General features: G+C 47.2%; 1 protein-coding gene across 2 annotated transcripts in view; it reads left to right on the top strand.

Moving 5' to 3' along the window:
* Window positions 1-22,497, top strand: part of NEDD4L (NEDD4 like E3 ubiquitin protein ligase) — a 328,382-nt gene that overhangs the window by 161,778 nt on the left and 144,107 nt on the right. The gene's annotated exons all lie outside the window — the stretch shown is intronic.

The following is a 22,497-nucleotide window of genomic DNA, read 5'->3' on the forward strand; positions in this document are numbered from 1 at the left end:
GGTGGTGTTGGTAGTTTCTGCCGCGAGGGGGGGGGGGGCCCCCCCCCCCCCCCCCCCCCGGACCCAGAAGAGGCTCTGTCACCTTTGTGGAACTGCAACTCCCTGAGCTGATGCTGAAGGGATCCTGCTGTTTGTTTTCAGCTTTTAGCATGACACAAGACTGGAGGCTTGGTGACAGAGATGGCATTTTGGTTTAGCAATGACCCGTTGAGGGGTAAGAGCCACTGACCCAGCAGAGGAGTCCCTCCGTGCACTTGCCGGCGCTGTAGCCCCTTGCCCCTCTCTGAGCAGGATTCGCCAGCCCCCTCCTCTGTTCCGAGCAGGAGGTCCTGGCCTAATCCTAGGTGTTAACCTGTGTCATAATTAGCTCACCCTTTTGTTGTGCTTGGGCACATCCTATATTTGGCTCTGCTGGTTTTTTTCTTTTTAAGGGAGGGGAGATGTGTGGGCAGAGAACAAAATGAAAAGCAATCTGTGAGCTCCCACACTGAGCGCGCGCCAGTTAGAGCCCGCCTGGCCTCCCAGCCTTGAGGTGAAACTTACTTGGTTACTCCACAAAGATGGCCTGAGCCGCCTCAGGCCACTGAGGGTCTAGATGCTAGGCAGGCTGCACAGCTTCCTGCGGCCACCTGCCCCTTCACCCCCTCAGGGAGCTGCGGCCTGTTTGGGGGAGACCAGTACCAAGTGAACAGAACTGTAATGGAAGGCGGTGTGAGGGTCTCCAGAGAAACGAAGTCAGGAGGAGGGTTTAACACTGTACAGGCAGGTGAGCTTTCTTCCTTCTGCATGGGAGTTCCTGACACTTCCAGTATGGTGGGTTTCAGTTAGTATGGAAACTGTGGCCTACACTAGGGTAAATGGTTGCTTTTAAAAAATCCTGTAAAACAGCCTTTGTGTAGAAAGTGCTTCATAATTGTGCCTAAAAGGGTAAGTGGTCATTGGATCTTAGGGCAAAATTAGAGATGTCCTGGGGGAAAAAAATTCCACCCATCCAACATTTTTAAGTGTCATTTAGTCTGATTGGAAATGAGGGGCATCCATCCACATCAGTGGAGTAGCAGAAAAGCGAGTGGTTTCTCTGATAGGGGTGGCGGCCCAGATACACAGGCGGAAGGTTGAACTTGGAGCTGCACCATGGACATGACACAAGGTTTGTCCTCTGTCAGATGGAGTTGTTAGATTATGTGACCTCCAAGAATTGTCTTTTTTCTCAAGGCAGAATATATTACAGCAGTCTATGGAACCAAACCTCATAAAGTGTTTTAAAACTTGAGGCTGATTGTTGAGAGGGAAGGGGAACGGGAAAACAGGCAGAGCAGTACTTGTGGGCAGTAGGACCTTCCTAACCCAGCATCGATGAGAATGAGACATTTTGAGGGGTTCACATTCCCAGGCTGTGAGTTCCTGTGCTTGTGAGCAGGGTCCCTTGGGACCTACTGTGGTCTCCTGCCTGCTAAGGACAAGAGCGGCCCACGACGTGCTAAGGAAAGGGGTATGTATGGAAGCCTGGCCACCGTTGGATGAGATTCGCTGATCGAGATCAAGGCATCTCATGATTTCCAGTTGGAAGTAGCAGAACTGGAAAGCAGCCCCGGGTGTGTCTTACTCTTGCCCAGGCTCACGCCCTTAATTGCATGGCTGTGTTACCCTAAGTCTAGTAAACCAAGGCAGCCATGAGAGAACATCATCTGTCTTTGTCAAATGTGCAGCCGTCCCAGCTCTGTTGAGGGTCTCCCTCCCACCTCCCGTGAATGAGTTGAGTTCTCATTTCCTTCAGGTTGCTGTTCCGAAATCACCCTTTGAGAAAGGCCCCCAGCATCAGCCCTTTGTCCCCAGTGTGAACTTCTCACACACTGTTCTTCACGAATTTCTTCTTTGTTTACCAGGATCTCCATTTGCTGGAGTGTAAACTCCACAGAGGGAGGGACCTTGCAGCGTCTTTCCCTGGCATGTCTCGGGTGCCTAGACCAGTGCCGGAGACACAGTGTGGGTGCTCAGGGAAGATTTCTTGAAGGAAGGAATGGGGCGGGTCGGCGAAAGGAGCCTCCTCTGGGCTCTCCTGGTCCTGACTCGGCTCTCATGGAAGCTGTGGCTTCTTCTGAGTTGTCCATGTTTTGAGGTGAGTTGTCAATAGGTCACCTCACCCTGCCTCCATGCATTGGGTTAATGGGGTTGGCTGGATGGCTCTCAGTGCTTGGAGATGAAAGTCCGATGGAGACTTTCTTTCGAGGGTTTACTAAGGGTGAGAGTGTGGCCTCCTGGCGTGTGTGCACAGCGAGGTCTCTGCGCGGGCGGGCAGGTAGCTCCCCGAGGCTCCTTGCGGCTCGTCATTGACATAGCACATGTTCTACCCGTTGTGGGTCTTTCCTGTCTAATTGCTGCTCTGGTTTTCCGCACTCAGCACGCTGCAGTTACACACTCCGCTGTGGTTTTACTTCGCCTTAATCCTTTATTAATTGCCTCTTGTTCAAACTCCCTAAGAGCAGATTAGCCTTCGTGGTGTTGGGCTTCTGCTCCATGACTGTTGGGTTTCTTTGTTTTCAGTCATGACTTGAGAAAAATAACCAAGAAATCGCAAAAGAGGTTGTTTTGTTTCCATCCAGTTTACTCCTTTGTTAGTGGTGTTTTATTTTAAAATAAACCTCACATGGTCCACGATATGGTCATGCTATTCCAGGATCTGCCTACCAGAGAGGCCCCGAGATTGAGCCTGCCCACCTTGTCTCCAGGGCCCCGTGTGCCTGACATGCTCGGGAGCGGGCACGGTAGCCTGTGAAGCAGTGACCTGCTGCAGATCTGCTGTGGGACTGGAATGTTGTATACACAAGTGACCAAGACGTGGATGGCTTGTTTGGAAGGATTTTCCAGACCAGTAGCAAAAACAGACGCATATGTAAATGATCGCTGTCCTCATAGGCTTCTAGAGCAGGAGTGGGGTTTGGGGTTTTGGGGGTTTGGGACTAGGCAGTGTTCGCAGAGACCGCTGAGCTGGTCTTTAAGGTCCAGTGAGGGTCATGTGTGGGCGAGGTGGGCGTAGGGCGTTGGCAGCAGAGGGAAAACTTTGGTGTGTTTGGAGAACGAAAAGTCCTCCCCTTGGCTACATGTGTAAGGCACGTGGGTGATGACACCGCAGGCCCAGATCAGGGCCAGAGCCGAGCAGACGGCCTATTCTCCAGACTTGGTCTTGTAGGTTACAAAGACATGAACAGACCGGGCCAGAGCCAGGCAGACTGCATATTCTCCCGACTTAGTCTTGCGGGTTACAAAGTAATTCACAGTGGGTGATTCCTTCGGGCTGGGCTTGGGCAGTTGGGTTAATGTTTGGCTGTGCATCAGCAAGATTTATGGAGTAGAGGAGGTTGGGGCCTGCAGTGAATTTCATCCTCAAGGTGTTGAATCACTGAGGGTGGATGGCCAGAAACGTCCTTCGTTTGTTTGCCTAGTGCTCAAGACTTGGGTCCTCAAAATTCTAGACTACAGAACATGGAGTATAAATCTAATTAGGTAATAATTGGTATTTGGCTAGAATACAAGGTTATCCCCATGCATACCATTTCTCAAATTTAGATTGCATGGGTCTGGGCAGGGTTTTGTGCTCGCTTATAAGGAGTCATGCCGCTACCTGTACGTTAATTGCCGAGGTCTCAAACTGCTTGTTCATTGTGGTTACTGAATATTACTCCTGCAGAACAGGCAAGTGCATGTGCACAGCGAGGTCTCTGCGCAGGGGTAATGTAACCTGCCTTATCCCCTAGTGACCCAAGGAAGGGAGAGATTGTGTCTCCTTTCGTGGGGACACCGGCTGCACCCACAAGTGTGGTATATGGGATATTTTATTTACTTGTGATCACTGTTTCAGGGTATCTCGATCCACACCAGCCACATAAGAATTTGAGGTTAATAAACTTGAGAAATGCATGCTTTGGCAATTGGGCAAGACTCTGTTTCTAAGTGTGTGACCCTTGGAAGAAGTTACCCTGTCATAATGATGGGTAAGAAGGCAAGCAGCCAGAAAATATTTATTGTGAGAGGTTCGGTGGAAAATGCAGACTAGCCTCAAACACAGATGGCGGCCTTAAGTGTCTTGCAAACAGTTTAAGAGCATTAAGATTTACACACTTAAGAAAGGACAAATAATACAGAAAGGCCCGGTGATTTGGTGGTGAGGAGTGGTCTCAACAGGCACAGCTGTAGGAGGGTAGAGCATGGGGAGGCCGGTTAGTGTAGGGTGCTGTGCTCTGGGAAGAAGGGGGGTGGGTGGTGCCGGCTACCTGGATTTCCCCTGCAATGAGAGGAGAAAACCTGGTCACCTGTGAGCAAGCATGCATCAGGGCAGGTGGGCTGAAGACCTAGAAGATGGGCGATTGGCACATTTGGGGAATCAGGTGTGGATGTTGGCAATAAATGGTTTAGCTAGGTTCTGCGCTTACTGCCTAGCAGAAATTCTTAAGCACCAGGTACAAGGAGAACAAAGATCCCATGTCCTATTTCTATGTTACAGAGGTCTGACCACCGTAGTTGTTATGGGAAAGGTGTGTTTTGTTCTGGGTAGATTGTCTTAATCTGTTCTGTGTGCTCTCACCCCATGATTATCTTAATAGTACTTCAGGGACACAGGGACAAGCAGAAACACCTTTATCTATACACAGAGTCACCTAGTGACTAAACCTTCATGCTCAGACACCCTCTATGAGACGTGGGGTGGTGTGAATAGGACCGATACCCACTAACAATTTTAGAACCTACCCGGGGCTCTCTTTAGAAGTCCTTCGATAGCCAGTCTCATCTAGCACAGTAACTTAGGGAGAATTTTAAAATGTCTGAACAAAAGGAGGAAATCTTCCATGTGTGTCCAGCTTTGGAGACATGGTAAAGGGGTCTGGGGGTGGTCACACCAAGGAAGAGCTAGCAAGTCAACCGAAATATTTCATGCTGATGAAGCCTTTATTTCTTCTATAAACTGCCTTTCTTCTTGACAACATCCAGGCCAGGAAGTCCAAATGTGAGTATGTTCTGTACATTTATTGCATCGGCTGGGGGTGGGAGTATATGGGGACTTGTGCCCTGTGACCGTTCTCTGTTGCTGGCATTAAGGTGGGGGCATTTTCACCATCTGGCCTACTTGCTATTTTATTTTTAACTTTTTTTTTTTTTAAGATTTTATTTATTTATTTGACAGAGATCACAAGTAGGCAGACAGGCAGGCATAGAGAGTCGAGGAAGCAGGCTCCCTGCTGAGCAGAGAGCCCAGTGTAGGGCTCTACCCCAGGACCCTGGGATCATGATTTGAGCCAAATTCAGAGGCTTAACCCACTGAGCCACCCAGGTGCGCCTGGCCTACTTGCTATTGATTATACTCGTTCTTCTTCCGGTGGTGGTAGCGAAGCATAATTGTATTGCCTCTCTTTTAAAATTTCATATTAAAGGGGCGCCTGGGTGGCTCAGTGGGTTAAAGCCTATGCCTTCGGCTCAGGTCATGATCTCAGGGTCCTGGGATCGAGCCCCGCATCGGTCTCTCCACTCAGCGGGGAGCCTGCCTCTCTGCCTACTTGTGATCTCTCTCTCTCTCTCTGTCAAATAAATAAATAAAATCTTTAAAAAAAATTTCATATTAAAAAGCCTTGTGGTGACATGGTATAAAACTCTGCATAATGGAAAGGTCGAGGGTCTCGTGGCTTGTTTGCATGTGTAACAGCCTTGCAGATAAGACTTTCAAAAAATTATTTTGCAAATTATGTTTTTAAGAGTTGCGGGCATGCTTTCGTTTGCGGGGGGGATTGCGGGATTCCTTGGCAGCTGTTTTCCGAGCACAGTCTGAACGGGGACGGGCAGGTGGTGGCTGGGAGGATGTGTGTTTTAAGGGTTGTTCTGCAACATGGGACAGGCCCGTAGTCCCTTATCTGTTCTAGATCCTTCCTTTATCAGTCCCAGAATCCAGAGAGCCCTGGAAGTTGGGAATATTTCTGTAGGTTTGTAGGAAACTCATCTGATGGCAAAACCTGACCTGAACAGACTTGAGGAATCTCAATTCCGGTGAGATTCTTAGGACACGTCATGCAGAGATGGACCGTTGGACTGTGGGTCTTGCCCCAGCCCCTCCTGGGCACACTGTGTGAGCGTCCAAGTGGTCAGGGTCCTCCTTTTAAAACAAGAAAGGAGTGAGAGGTTGAGAACACATTTGGGCCCAAGGGTTTCTCAGAAAAACTGGCTTTAACACGGACTTGAGTTTCCCAGGTTGGCTATAACAAACTACCACATCCCGGTGGCTTAAAACTGAGCAATATATCGTCTCTCAGTTGTGGGGGCTGCACATCTGAAATCCAGGTATAGGCAGGGCCGTGCACCCTCCGGAGCTCTGGGGGGACCTCCTCCCTTGCCTCTTACCCCTTCTGGCGTTTGTTGGTGATCTTTAGCTTCCCTTGGTCTTGCAGATGCATCCTTCCAGCCACGGGGCCATCTTGTCCCCATGGGTCTTCCCATTATCTTCCCTTGTGCATGTTGATCCTTGTAGGGACAACGTTGTAGTGGACTAGGGCCCACCCTAATGACCTCACGTTGACTGGATTACCTCTACAAAGGCCCTATGTGGAACTCGTTCCCAGGACCCTGGGGTCATGACCTGAGTGGAATGGCAGGTGCTTAACAGACTGAGCCACCCGGGTGTCCCAAGGCCCTGTTTCCTTAATAAGGTCACACTCCAATGCGCTGGTTTTAGGATTTCAACTTAGCTGTCTTTTGTTGGGCCGGGGGCACGATTTAGCCCATGACCTAGGGAATGGTTCAAGATGAGCTTCTCTGTTCTTTCTGTGTTTAGGTGTGTGCCAAGCTCGAGACCCTTGGCTCAGGGCTTCCCTGGTGCCCCCTCCACCCCCTCGCCCCACTCCACCCACTGCTTCACTGAATGGGCGCCACTCATGGGACTGCCCGCCCAGGCTTTGGAAGCTGCCACATATCATTCTGACTTCAGGTGAGGGAGGAATCCCTTTTCCTCAGAGAATTTTGTCTGTGAGAAGAAAGGTTCTTGTAGCAAAAACTACACCAGTTTAGGGTTGTTACCTCCTGACTGTGTCCCACCCCTGAGAAGTCTAGAAACTTTTTAAGTAGGTTTAAGGAAAGATTATACAGAAAGTTGTAGGGCAGTGCTTGGCACAGAGTCAGCACTTGGGGGGACAGAGGTGGGTGTTGATGTGCATATGATATATGGAGTGGAGTACACTCTGACCTTGGGTCCCCTCCACTCCCTGCACTGTCCTGTCCACCTGAGGTGCTCTCTGAGCAGAGCTGATGTTCCCCATTTTGGGGGTGGGGAGGGGATGACCCTCTGCTCGACCGTTGCTCCCGAGCACCAGGCACACGGGCGTCTCAGCTGTGTCCATCTCTGTGATGGCCAGAGGTGCAGTGGCCACCTGCCTCCCTGTGCCCCACACAGCCCCAGAGCCCCGGAGTGCACCAACCCACCTCTGCTGGGGGATCCAGCGCTCTTCAGAGTTCATTGAAAGTATCTTTTCCTCTGTTTAGTTAATAAAGGCCGGGCTCCCCGAATCCTTGTCTGCTTTGGTCTTGGCCATCTTTTCCAGGTAGGCACAGCTCAGTGTTGATCGCACTCTGTCCTCAGCTCCCAGTTGCCCAGTTTGACCAGCGCTCTTCCTTTTGATCAGGTGGGATCAGCCAAGAACATGGCTTCGGTGTGACTGTGAGTAACTGCAGGGGACCGGGCGTCTGGTCCCACACTGGCTAACGTCGGTGCCAGTCTGCGTGTATGCGCCTGTTGTTTTCCGGCTACCGACTTGATAAATTGGGGGTAAAGGGAACTAATTCATAACAAACAAGAACATGTCTTTGAATTTGTCTTTGATGATGCTCAAGTTGGATTGAGTCTCGATCGAGCCACAAGAGAAGGTGAGCGGGTACCGGTATCCCACCGGCCTCATGTAAGAGCACAGAGCCTGGCCGAAGGATCGAATCTCAGATTTTTCCTCTGTATTTTCTTGAGAACTGAATTCCTGATGGGTTTGTGTTATTGCAGGGTACCTGTAACCGGTCTCTCATTAGACAATGGTGTGTTTTTAAAATAGGCAAGAACTGACTTGCCTTTGCTCCGCGCTCTCTCCTTTCCCCCCATTGAAATAAACACAAAGCAGTGCTGACTGGTTAATTAAAATGACAGGTAGGCCTTGTAGGTTGTCCTTTACAACCCCAGTAAACAAGGGCAATGTCAAGCGTTAAAGACCTTGGCGTCCAGTATAGGTGAGGCTGTACCCTCCTCGTGCTCTCAGGGCTGATGGGATAGTGGGGGTGGAAATACTGACCTGAATGAACCCATTGTGCTGGATCCTGGAGAAACAAAGAGGAAGAAGTAGTCTCCCTGCTTCCCAGAGTAAGGGTGTGGGGGACACATAAGCCAGTTGCTAGAAATGCAGACTGCCCTGTTCTACCTCAGACCAGAATTGGAAACTCAGGGATTGGGATTCAGCAACCTGTGTTTTTGTCAGCTTCCCAAGTGATCTGATACCGCCTCAGTTTGAGAACCTCTAGGAATTCCTAATCCCTAGGTCACAGCCATTGTGGTGATGAGGTGTGCTAGAGAATGGACCTGTTTGCACTTGAGCCCTCTTCTTAGTGCTCGTACAACAGACAGGGCATGTGTGGGTATTCTCAGTTGTGCTAGCTCATCTTTCCTGTGGGCAGTCACCATCAGGGGATAGGCACTGCCAAGCGAAAGCAAGATCGAAGCCCTTAATAGGTACCTGGAGAAAGGTGAGGAGGAGACTTGGCAGGACAAGCCATCTTGTGACAGGATGTGGGGTGCAGATGGGGAATATTAGAAAGTTTTCTTGGTAAGTCTCACCAAGTTCCTGATTTTTCATAGGAGCACTATCCTCTGTGACACAAGACTTCTTATGTGCAGATTCTGTGCCCCATATACGCTGCCTTCTCTGGCCTAGATAGTTAAATAGATCGAGCGCATTTCTGTTTCTGCTGGAGTATAAAATACTGCTTAAATAGTAGAGTTGAATTGTATGGTTTTCAAAAGAACTTCTTTGGGGATGATTTAGCATTTAGGTTTCATGATCATTTAGGATCTCTAGGACTTGGAAGATTGAAACTTGTGTTCAGCCAGCTCAGGATTCTGTTAGCAGGGGAGGGGAAGACTGAATGAAAGTTCTGGAAGGAGAACGTGGCTCTCCTCTCCGACATTAAGTGGGAGAGCTGTTGGTATTTGCAGGGATTTCCTGATAGCCATGTATGCATCTGTTTAACATGCTTGCCCTTCCCAGAGAGTTTCTGCCTGAGCTACTTATTGGAATTCCTGTCTCACTTCTTTGGAGTTCTGGAAGCTTATAACCATACAGAAACATTTAGGGTGGATAATACTTTTACAGGCAGGAATGAGTTCTGCAGAATGTACAAGTGAATGTACAAGCATATTAGCGATAAATTGGTCTTAGAAAACATATGACTTCTGGGTTATGCTAATTACTCAGTTAAATACATAGGATAGCTACTTAAATATTTAAGACCAGTGAAGACTGATGACATGGAGTTTAATGGTGTGGTAAATTTGAAAGTATGCTTTCTTATACTGGGGCTATATTGTCATACAGATTTACTACCCATGGATATTCTTCTGGGACCTTTTTTTTAAGGAATCAAATGCACGCATGATTTATTGACAAAGACCAAGTATGCTCTCAGCAGTAGTAAGGCTGTGTGTGTGTGTGTGTGTGTACACGTGTGTGCAGGCATGTGCACTTTTTTTTTAAACAAATGTGTGCACATTAAAAAATGTGTTTTCCGGGTAGAATTTTTGTTCATGGAACCATGTCTGGGTCTGTGCCGGGAGGTAATGAATGGGGATATCACCCAGTCACACATCTGTGTTCAGCCAGAGCATCTAAGGAGTACTTGAGGTTTATATGAAGTGAACCTGAGATACGTGTTTTGGGCTTTAGTATGTGCTGTATTGGGATTAGGGCCCTTGTGGATTTGGGTTATTGTCTACCATGGGGCTGGCCCTGGGGCTGTAACAAACGTGACTAGTCAATAGTGGTCGGAGGAAAGGATTAGAAGTACCTCTGAACTATTCATGACAATTTGGAATTAGTGATATATGCAGCTGTGTTTGCTGTAATGGTCTTGTGTGGCCAAAGATTTCCCTAATGTTCTGCATGTTGAGAGACAATACCACCATACTATTTGAGGGCAGTCAAACTCACTTTAACTTTTTTGTTCCATTTCTAGTCTGGGAAGTTCATGTCTTTTGATCAATGGATTGTTTGGGGGTATTCCATTATATTAAGGCAGTAAACCCCCTAAACTTTCCAAACACTCTGAAGCTGGGGCATCCTTCCTGTATGTGTATGTGGTTGGTGAGTGTGCATGTGCTGCGCCCCCCCCTCCCCCATTCCTGAATGACCTTTTCGGTGGAGAGACTCTTGTGCAAAGTCTTTTCTCAGCAGTTTGGATCAGGGGTGCTTTCTGTCACAAGCACACGGATTTGAATTGCTCCCTCCCTCGAATGTGTGTGGAGGACAACCCTCGAGGCCTTCGGCAGAATGGTTTCTTAGAACCTCCTAAAGGGATACGAAGGGAGGTGCTGTGGCCTGGTGACTAAACATTACCTCATTGCCACGGCCCCCACAGGGAGATGCATGCTATTAAAATGATGATGAAGCCTAGCTCGCCCGTGGGACATTGAACGGAAATTAACATCCTCCGTTGCACCCCACTTCCTGTGTTGTATGACTTTCCTTTAAGGTTCTTTAGGAACTCTTTGCCCTCTCACGTACCTTCTGGCTGTTAAATGAGAGATTCATGTTAAAGTTCAAATGTCTTGTCTCCCATCTAGTTCGTTAATAGGCACACATGTGGTATTTTTAACTTGGATTTTCTAGTTGCTGCCATGTGGGACCATTTTTGGAGCGGGGGAAGCCCAAGCCCACCAGCTCTATCACCTCCCGTTTCAGCATCCCAGCTAAACAGTAACACGCCTCTTTCGTTTGGCATATATGGAGATATGAGAGGAGGAAAAAAATCATGCACGGTCGTATTAATGCAGTAATAAACACCATTTTATAGTTTGGCGTACTAGTTTTATTTGCTTTTTTAGTTGCAATACATGATTTTTTAAAATTTTCTTTAAAGGCAACTAAATCAAGTTCATTAATACCGTTTTAGTATATGTGCTGCTGCAGGGAGCACCATTAATACCATTTTAATGGCTACATAGCATTTCATGTGTACACATACATACGAGGGCATCTGGAAGTTACTACTACAGTTCATAGAAGATACTCCCTGCATTTCAGAGCATCTTAAAATAATCATAAAAATCGATGAACTTCTTTGAGTTCTTAATATACACAACCAATTCCGTAAAGGCAACACACCTGTACTACATACATTCATCTGACTTTGGTGTTTCTGGAGGGGAAGGGAAGACAGCCTCTTTAAGGGCACCTCCTCATCTGTCCCCTGCCTCCCACTTATCTGACCTCCCCCGGGAGTACCCGCCATAATCCCTTGCATCTGGTGGACACTCGGTGACTATTTGTGGGTGTAAATCAATTATTCATTTCTGAAAAGGGAGCAGTTTCTGTTTTCCCCTCTCCTGTGGCTTTGTCAGCTGTTCTCTGTTAAGTCATTCCTGGAAAGAAGTGGTTTTTTTTTTTGTTTTTTTTTAAAGATTTTATTTATTTACTTGAGAGAGAGCATGAACGAGGAGAAGGTCAGAGAGAGAAGCAGACTCCCCATGGAGCTGGGAGTCCGATGCGGGACTTGATCCCGGGACTCCGGGATCATGACCTGAGCCGAAGGCAGTCGTCCAACCAACTGAGCCACCCAGGCGTCCCAAGAAGTGTTTTTCTTAACCTTTGGTAGTTGCATGTATGTGGGGGAAGAGACAATACGCTGGAGATAAGGGCAGGTTGTAACTATCACTTTGTTTGGCAACTGTATTACGTTTCAGTAATTTATAGGTGAAACAATTTTCTAGCAACAACATGAACGATAATTATACTATTACAGCATAAGCAAACATTGGTTTTAAGTAAGGGTTTTTGGTTGTTGTTTTTTTTTTTGGTTTTTTTTTTTTTTTTTTAACAAACTGTAGCTTAAATATTTTCCGGGGCTGTTGCATGTCTGCCTAGATACAAAGAAAACTCTCTGTGTGTTAGAGACAGACAGGCGGGTCTGCAGTAACAGCCCCTCCCCTGCCAGGCTCCCAGGTTCTCTATGGCCCAAGTTTGGGACCAAGTTTGGGACCCCCCAGGGGAGGGGTTGTAGATGGCAGGGGACCACGAGGAAGTCAGTCTTGACTAGCAATTAAAGGCTTAGGTGACAGGGAAGGTCTTAGGATGGGGTAAGCCACTAGTTGCTCCCAGTGGCAAAATCATAACGGAAGTATCAGAAAGTGGATTTTTTTCTTTTAGCAGTTTCACAGAATACACCTAAGCTGTAAAGTTTTAATGCCTCCCTTAACCTACCTCGAACCCGCATGAGAATTCATTTGTCTGTCAACTGAACCATGGCTGTCCCATGTTTGTTGAAAGATTGTATAAAGTAACTCACTGCCACTATTGGTGGCGAGTAATATATCTCATGCCTTTCATTAAGTCTCAAGGGCTGCAATGTATATGCATATTCTTTCAAAAATCTTCAGTACTCATCCACTTAAGGCACTTTTCTGAGTAGAAACAAATTTTTTGAAGCCCTTATGGGTTTGTTACCGTAGTGTAGACTAGCCATGAAATTACAGGTTTCAGTGCCTTGTCAAAGAGTTTATTATGGTTGAAACATAAGTGTAACTATTATTGGTATTTTCATGACTTTTTGCAGTTATAAAAATTGTACTTCCTGGGGTGCCTGGGTGGCTCAGTCAGTTAAGCAGCTGACTTTCAGTTTAGGGTCCTGGGATGGAGCCCCAAGTTGGGCTCTCTGCTCAGTCAGGAATCTGCTTCTCCCTATCCTGCCCCTCCCCTCCCCTGCCCATGCTTGTGCGTGCACACACACACACACACACTCTCTCTCTCTCTCTCTCTCTCTCTCATTCTCTCTGTCTAAAAAATAAATGAAATCTTTAAAAAAAAATAGCAATTGCTCACAGTAGAAAATTTTAGAAAAAAAATGACAAGGAAGAAAATAAACATAATTCATAAGCATAGCTAGAGAGAACAACTGTTAACTTCAGCTCCATTTTTCTCAACTATTTTCATATGTATGTAGAATTTTTAGATCCTGCTTATTCCTTAAGGTTATACCATGATTATTTCCTCCCACTTAACAAATATTATTTGAAAACATAATTTTCATGGTTTTAATATTCTAGCACGTGAAGATACCATAATTTACTCAATCATTTCTCTATTGGACTGTAAAGTTGTTTCTAATTTCTTTTTATGTGCGATGTTGTAGTGAGTATCTTTTCTAGGTAAATATTTGCTTGCATGTCTGATGATTTCTTTGGGATTAATCCTCAGAAATAGATTTGTCGAGTTAAAGGCATCAACTCTTTATATGGGATACCTGCTGTCATGTTGCTGTCCAGAAAACTTGGAATAATTTCTTTCCGGTAGTACTGAGACGTCTGCCTCTTCCAGGATTGTTGCCTCTTTTATGTCTTCGACAATTTCTTAGACTAAAAACTTCAGTTTCAACAATACGGCTAAATTTGTGTTTTAGGCTCACGCTTTCTAGGTAATATTTTTCCTTATTTTATGCTATTATTACAGTTGTCAGTACTTCATGCAACAGTGCTGTAATAGTCAGCTGTAGAAAAGAATGAGGAAAAACCTTCAACAAATAGATTTTCCAATGAGATTTTCTCTGGGTTGGCAAAGTCTCTCTGAATAGATACATCAGGTAGTCAACACAAACTTGATCTACGGCACAACGTAATATACTACACTAGCCCTCTGTTCTTGGCTAAGAGGGAAAGAAGACACAGACAGCCCTTTTACGGGTTGTCCCAGTGACATACTGAGTAACCTCATGTTACAGGAAAGAATTATTGCTTCCTTCAGGCTGTGGTTGTGGTGCTTCCCTTAGAGGAGAAAAATAGTTAAAAATGGAAGACCTTTCTCGTTGTTCCTCTGATATCCAGATACTTGGAGGGATGCTTTGATAGCAGGGAGGGGGAGGGGACGGGGGACAAGGCAGTGTCATTCCAACCCAGCTGCCGGCGATCTCGAATGCTCTGCGCGGCCTAGGCAGCCCTTGGCCCTCCGGCCTCCTCTAAGGTATAGGGATCTCAGCAAACACTGCTCAATCTGACCAAAATCAGTAAATGATCTGCACAGAAGTATTCGCCTTTATACATCCTTGTTCATCATGGACCATTTGAGCCAGTCAGATGGAGAGGGTCAAGCCTCACTCTGGTCATGTTGCCTCCGACTGTGGGTCCTTGTTGGTGCTGGTCGGGGGGTGGAGCAGTGCGCAGGCCCAGCAGGTCTTACGTCTGTTGCTCTCTGAGAAGTGGCCATGTCTGCAGTGTCTGTGCTTCCTGGTGACGAAGGTGGAACCAGACCCATCTCTGAATTCTTGTCTGGTTCCACCTTTGTTTATCTCCACCCTAGATCCCGCAGTGTGAATGAGGAAGCCTGGAGGTCCGTGTGCTGTGGTTGGCCCGCCCCCAGTGTCACGTGGAGGTCATCAGGGGCCAATCAGATCAGCAGTCACAGCAGAAGTGGGAGTCAGAAGGAACAACAGAGAGCCTTAAAAGTCTCACAAGAGGAAAGAACAGAATCTATGATCATAAGATCAGGGCCTGCGCTGAGGATGGACGGACAGCAATTTCGATGGTCTTTGCTTAGCAGTTTTGCAAGGTCAGGGTGCCTTGTGACTGAGGTTCCTTGGCGACATTTCATGACAGAGCAGGTCCTTGTGGAATTTTTTTGTTGAGCATCAACAAGTAATCTCAATTGTTAGACTATTGAGAGAGATTTCCTTCCAGTGAGCAGGGTCTGTCTTCTAGCCACTGATTGCCTGTGGCATCTGGGGCTTCAGTGATGACACTTTCTGTTTCTTCCCTCAGAAAATCATCATCTGGGTGTGCAGCTGCAGGGTCTTGTTTGTGAGTGAACAGCCTGCGTCTCCAAGGTCATTTTCTCTTCTGAACTGTACATACCCAGTGAAAAGTGCGGAGGAACCCAGGCGCCTTTAAGATGCTGGCTTGTCCAATTGAGACATAAAGATTTGGAGGCCAATTCTAACTTAACAACTTCTTGTGTAAATAACACTCAGTCATTAGAATTCTTTGAGGACAGACGATGGCCTTGGATGCGTCCTTGGAGACTTGGATACAAATGCATCTTCGTGGGCAGGACACAGAATATGCCAGCGCCTCTCGTGTGATGGCTCAGACTTCGAGAGCTGCGTAAAGGTGTTGCCTTGGGGTTCATGGGCCTCGCCCCAGAGGGTAGAGCAGCCTTGTCAGTGGGCACATCCCACTCCTCCGTGACTGATGTGCTGGCCCAGCAAGGGATTGAAGCCCTAGTCCCGTTCTGTGGCATGAGCCTGCACGCCGTGACTCAGGCCCAAAGGTTGGAATTGGCACGCGTGCCTCTCTCCTCCCCTGACATCCTCACTACCTTCCGTGAGCCACCCTGGTGTTTCCAGTACACCTTCGGGCTGCTCCCAGCCCTCTGCTTTGGGTCCTTACTCAGCCCTCAGTGCAGAAGCCTTCCAGCATGGTCCCTTCACCTGCTGTTTTCTTGTAATGACTTGGTCAGAGAATCTTCCCCTGGGATGCCTGGGTGGCTCAGTTGGTTAAGCCCCTGTCTTCAGCTCAGGTCATGATCCTGGAGTCCTGGGATTGAGTCCCGCATTGGGCTTCCCCTGCTTTGTGAGGAGTCTGCTTCTCCTTCTTCTCCCCCTGCTTTTGCTCTGTCAAATGAATAAATAAAATCTTAAACAAAACAAAACAAACAAAAAAACCCTTCCCTTTCCAAAACCCGTGATAACAGTGACGTCGTGGCAGAGGCAGCTAAAATTCATTGAGTGCTTACTGTCTGTCTAGCACTAGGGTTATCTCAGTCCTCCTGAGAGCCTCCTTACAAAAGGAAGTACTGCTTGTCTCCCTATTACCGAGGGACAAAGAGGACACAGGAGATTTCCACATACAGCTACAAATAAGGGGGCCAGGTTTGGAAGCCCCCCAAACCCTCCGTGGCGATGTCCAGCACTTAGTTGCATAGAAGGCTCCCTGTGGTTTGAACTGGAGCTTCCTTTTCCTCCCAAGCCCTCTGGTCTGCAGCTATGGCAAACATCCTGGCTCCAGCCTGCCACTGGACCTTTGCTTATGTTCTCCCCTTCAGAGAAATCTCACTTTGCTCTTGGTCCTCCCTTCTTGGCCTCTGGGAGGGGTGCCAAGATTGCCCAGTGCATGGAAATCACATGGAACATTTGACAGATGCAGAATCCCACGTCCCAGCCCTGGAGGTTCTGATCTGGCAGGCCTGGGGTGGGGACGGGTAACCGAGGTGAGCGTGAGGTCAGGAGGCACGGTGGAGTGCTGTATTCCTGGGTACTGGGCACACCCTGTCTGAATCATTGCTTTGCTTCTCTGTGCCCGGTTCAGATGGGGTAGGGACAGGGTCTTCTTTCCACTGTTTGTCTCCTTGCCTGGAATAGAGTAGGCAGCCAGTCAATAGGGCGCTTGAATCCTATTATCAATTTGTTGCCTCCTTCAGAGGCTTAGAAAGTGGTGCCTAAAGCACGTGACTGTGCAGAGAAGGCAGAAGGCTGTGAAACAGAATTTCTCTTCTAATCCGTAAAGAACTGAGCTGAGTAAGGGAAATGTTCATGCTGGCCCTGAGTTGTCCTGCACACCAGCCATTAGGACCTGAACTAGTCGTGAGGAGTGGATTCTGGGCTCAGCTGTGAACACCATGAGCCGATTATCTCTACCCTAGATCCCGCAGTGTGAATGAGGAAGCCTGGAGGTCCGTGTGCTGTGGTTGGCCCGCCCCCAGTGTCACGAGGAGGTCATCAGGGGCCAATCAGAGCAGCAATCACAGCAGAAGTGGGAGTCAGAAGGAACAACAGAGAGCCTTAAAAGTCTCACAAGAGGAAAGAACAGAATCTGTGATCATAAGAGCTGTCATTTATGAGGCACTTGTACCGTGTGTCTGGTGCTGACTGGGTATCGATATCAATACACAATTTTATTTCTTTTTAAAGATTTTATTTATTTATTTGACAGATAGCACAGGTAGGCAAAGCGGCAAGCAGAGAGAGAAGCAGTCTCCCCGCTGAGCAGGGAACCTGATGTGGGGCCCCATCCCAGGACTCTGGGATCATGACCTGAGCCGAAGGGAGATGCTTAACTGCCTGAGCCACCCAGGCGCCCCTAATACACGCACCTAGTTTTATCTAATCATCATCACAGTAACCCTCTGAGTTAAAAAACCATTCCCATTTCATTGGAGAATGGTCTGAAGGTCACTCCGTGCTGGTGAACCAGAGATTAGAGACGCCAGTGAAAGCGGTCAAGGGTATCAAATGGAGAAGCCTTGTGAGGGAGGGAGGGATGGTTGTCTTGCCTGTTTCCCTCTGTGCCCTACCCCTCTGTTTTGTTTTGTTATTATAAAAGTATTATGTATTAATGGTTACCAGCAACAAAATCTGCCAGCCGTGTATAAGGAGTAACATGAAAGCCAGAACTCTCTGCACCTGCTCCCACACCCTGTATCTGCTCCCCATACTGGGACCTTCTAAGGAGCTGCTTCTGTGTCAGGAAAAGGATCCTGGTGGAACCTGGTGGTGCTTCCCCCACCCCGGAGTGGGGAGGCGCGTCTGAACTAAGCATTAACCTCAGGACTGAGTCAGCCTGACAAAGGTACAGAGTGCATCGAGGATGTGGGAGGTAGAACTTCAGAGGACAGAAGGGTCCCCCACAGTTGCCGTTTTTATTGGAGGGCATATGTGGGGTCAGGTGTGAAAGAGACTCTGGAAGCTGAGCTCTCCCTTTCTCCACTCCTGTAGAACATCGTGTTCAGAAATGAAGGCCCTGAAGGGACAGCTTCTCCTCCAATGCGTGGGGGGTGGCCTAACCCCAGGAGCCTTCATTTCCCTGGGCACAAACATACATGGTACACGGGCCCCTTTTGTTGGGCTTGTTGTGTAGGTCATGTGTTTTTCCTAGCAGGTGGGTTGGTTAGAAGCTGGTAATGTGTACAGGAAAATTTCAGCCCGGTGGTGACCAAGAGTGGTTTCACATACTCAGAACTCTGGGCTTTTTTACCCTTTATCCTCTGACAGAGAAAAAGCCTGTTAGTAGAGATCAGGGCTTTATTCCTGATTCCTCCTGTATCTTAGGCAGTTAAGCTATGTTTCCTTAAGATGGACTAGGCTGTAGTGTTACCATGAGTGATGAGAAGTGAGTCTGAATTGTTCTGAGATTCAGAATGTTCTAACTAAAAGGGATCGTGTAGTCCAATTATTGTTAAAGATTTTAAAATTTAGTTTAGACAGCATGTGAGCTGGTGCGGGGGAGGGGTAGAGGGAGAGAAAATCTCAAGCAGACTCCACGTTGAGTGTGGAGTGACCTGAGCCGAAAACCCAGAGTCAGATGCTTAACCAAATGAGCCATCAAGGCGCCCCTAAACCCGCCCCCCCATTACAGAACCCTGCTCCCACCCAAATTCTAACATGCAAGCCCCAGTCTGTGAAACAGCCGAAGGGGGGAATGGTAGCCTGAGTCCCTGGGACAGTTAATGCAGAAGAAAGGCTCTGTGGCGTCTGTAGTCTGAAAACCACTGATTGAGTCTAATCCCTTTATTTCAGAGAGAACGAAAATTGAGGTTCTGAGTGTTAAAGTGACTCGTCCGAGGTGTACAGCTAGTTATTTGGGGGGTGTTGAGAAGATAAGATCTCGAGGTGTGGCCTTCCCAGAGGGAGACAGTCAGGCGACTTACTCTTCCTCCAGATACGACAGCAGCAAAGATAAAAATTTAGGTCATAATAGCAGTCACAGTACAGAATGTTTTCCGACTTGGCATAATGTTAGGAGCTCCTGCCCCTAGACGTTCCTTCCAGCCAGCTCCCTTGGTGGCCAGCCGGTAGCGGGTGACAGCAAGACTGGCCAGCGAGCACTGGGTTCTGGAGCAGGCACGGCTTACGATTCCACCCTGGGCAAGTGATTTCTCTCATTTTCTCATCTGACAAAAGGTGCGGACTTCCCGAACCTGCACTGAGGACCCAGTGAGCTATTGCACGTATCTCACGGGTGCAGGCACGGACTGGGTGCTGGACCTGTGGTGGTCGTGCCGCTGCCAGTTGAGCCCACAGTTGGAGTAGTAAGGATTCTTGTCTGGGCTGCTCTAGCATCTTCCTGCTCCCTTTCTGGTGCTCAGTGCCTCGTCCCTTGTCTCGGCATTGTGCCCTAGCGTTCACCTTGCTGAAATGGAATCGCGCCATCCTCCTCACTCAGCTGAGGTCAGTGGGATGATTCCCAAATGACCATTAATGATCTTTGTTGTTTTCATCATTTTTGTTGTTGTTCACTCCGTTCCCCAGCTCACTGACTCTTGTCCGCTCGGAGCAGTGTCCCTGGAATGTAGTTGGTGCTCAGTCAGTACTGTTCGATGTGAATGGTACAGTGGAGAGAGAGAAAGAATGGGGAACCCGTCTCTGGTCTGTCCCCCGGCGCCCCCACCACCCTTGAACTTACAATACCTTGTCACCAGTGAGCTCAGCCTGTGCCCAGCGCCCCCTCCCCGTGTCCTTACCTCTCACCGTCCTTACTCAGCTCGTTGGCACACTTCTGGATCTCTCCGTGCTGCTCTCTCTTCCAGTTGCCTTGGTGATGTTTCACGGGCGCCTAGTACTTCCCGACGTGGACGAGCGCTCACGACACGCTTAGACATGCCTTCTCTCATGGCTGAGACACCTTGTCCCACTCAGAGACCCCACTCTCAACTCCCAGCTGCCTGTGTCACTCGCCGTGAACTATTCGGGGGATTCAGAGTGGAGTGAATAAATGATTAGTAGAAGGATGTGCATACACCGCTCAGACAAACGCTTGTCTCTGTTGCCGTGATGTAATAGGCAGCGCTGTGATGGCCGAGGGCCATGAGAATGAGATGGCAGCCGGCAAGAGTTTATGGTGTTTCTGTAGTACTGGAGAGAGAGAGAGAGAGAGAGAGCGAGAGAGTGAGAGAGCGTGCCCACACATCCCTGTGGCGTGCTCAGAGCCTGTTTCTGAGATAACAGAGATACCAGACCTTGAGCTTTTTTTTAGCAGTAGCTTGGTGGCTGGAAATAGAAAATTAGTTTCTATAGCTAAAAAATACTCTTTTCTAACACTACCTGGAACAGTGGTTCTGAACGTGTGGTCCCAGGATCAAGAGCAGCAGCATCAGCAGGACTTCATCACAAATACTATTCTAGGGGTACCTAGGTGGCTCAGTCGTTAAGTGTCTGCCTTGGGCTCAGGTCGTGATCCCAGGGTCTTGGGATCGAGTCCCACTTTGGGCTCCTTGCTCTGTGGGAAGGCTGCTTCTTCTCCCACTCCCCCTGCTTGTGTTCCCTCTCTTGCTGGTGTATCAAAAAAACAAACAAACAAATAAATAAATAAATATATTTTTTTAAATTTACAAATTCTAGGGTCCCACCCCAGATTTTACTGGATCTTTGCAGTTGAGGGGGTGGTCTTTGAGTTTGGGGACCAGCAGTTTCAGCTACCCCCTCGCCCGAGTACTGATATGCCGAAGTCCAAGAGCCTCTGACCTTAAAACTGACTTCAGATTCATCACCTAGACTGTGGTTCTAATTAGGAAGGTGTTCTTGGGGTCTTGAGGTTGTAGCTCTGGATTCATCTTTATTCAGAGTCTGAGTATCCAGATAAGAAGTAGGTACATTGGGTTTGATATTCTTTAATCAAATAATACTGATAGTTTATGGATCGGAGGCAAAGAATTGACTAATTCCTTTTAAAATCAGAATATTAAAAATATTTACTGATAATAGAATACTATTTTGTTGCTGGTTTTCCATTTTTTTTTTTATTTTTTGAAGATGTGTTGTAGCTTCCATTAAGATGCAGTTTATGAATAGTAAATAACTATATATACCAATGATATTCTTCACTGACTTTGGATTTCTGTTTGGGATATTGGATTATTACCGAACTTTGAGTTTCAACAAACCTTTCTCTTTCTTAAAAGGATTTCATGGCATATTTATTGAGGTACTGAATAAAAATCATTCTAAAGCATTTTATTATGCACTGTAATCTTTGGAAATATTCTAGAAGTTGCCCCCCACCCCCCAAAAAAAGGTTAATCATCATGGCATAGCCACTAAAGGGTAATATTCAAATGGGATAGAAATCAGTCATTAGTTACAGGTAATTAATTAGATGAGTGAAAATTTGGGAGTTGAATACATGAAGGCCCTATCTATGATTTTCAGGATTTCCAGTGTGAAACAGAAGAACCTGGATTTTAAACCCTTAAAGAGTGACAGTTTGAGTAGATTTGAGGTGTCCGAGACTTAGTAAGACTAGAACATGTGAATGGACTTAGACTCCTAGTAGAAACTCTACAGTGAGTAGTCCTTTTAATATACTTCTTGCTATAAGTGTTCAGTTATCTAGCCTTTACCAAAATCTGTAACACTGGACAAATCTCTCTTGCTTTTCTGCACTTCAGTTCTTTGGGTTTTGATTTTTTGTTTTAATCTGTAAAATGATAGGTGTTGGGTTTAGATGAACAGTGCCTGTTTCACCTTCATTAAAGGAACAATCATTTTTACCTTTATGATGGAAATCAATATAAATAAGATATAAACTAAATTTTTTTGGCTAGATTTTACTACCCTAATAAAAATTCAGTATGCCTTTTAATAATCTTTCTTGTAATCTTTTCAGAATCTGTGTTTAGGAAAAGAAATATGGCAGATTAGTTCTTTTGAATTAATTATCTTTAATGTTAGTGTAGGGGCTTCCGGGTAGCTCAGTTAAGTTCCCGATTCTTGATTTCAGCTTAGGTCATGATCTCAGGGTTATGAGATAGAGCCCGGTGTTGGGCTCTGTACTGGGTATGGAACCTGCTTGAAACTCTCTCTCTCCCTCTGCACCCCCCCACCCCCAAAACAGAGTTAGTGTATGTTTCATAATATTTTTTGCTTTTATTTTTATTTTTTTTAAGATTTATTTATTTGAGTGAGAGGGAGTATCTGCGAGCAGGGGGAGGGACAGAGGAAGAGGGAGACAAGCAGACTCCCCACAGAGAAGGGAGCCTGATGGAGCTTGATCCCAGGACCCCAAGAGCAGGAGCTCAGCCAAAATGAAGAGTTCGATGCTTAAATGAGTGAGCCACCCAGGTGCCCTCCTGCCCTTTATTTGAGAGAGATTTTTAAAAAGATTTTATTTATTTATTTGACAGATAGAGATCACAAGTAGGTTGAGAGGCAGGCAGAGTGAAAGAGGAAGGGAAGTAGGCTCCCTGCCTCACAGAGAGCCTGACTCGGGGCTCGATCCCAGGACCCCGGGATCAT

The sequence above is a fragment of the Mustela nigripes genome, chromosome 8, assembly GCF_022355385.1.
Source record: "Mustela nigripes isolate SB6536 chromosome 8, MUSNIG.SB6536, whole genome shotgun sequence".
NCBI classification, from domain to species: domain Eukaryota; kingdom Metazoa; phylum Chordata; class Mammalia; order Carnivora; family Mustelidae; genus Mustela; species Mustela nigripes.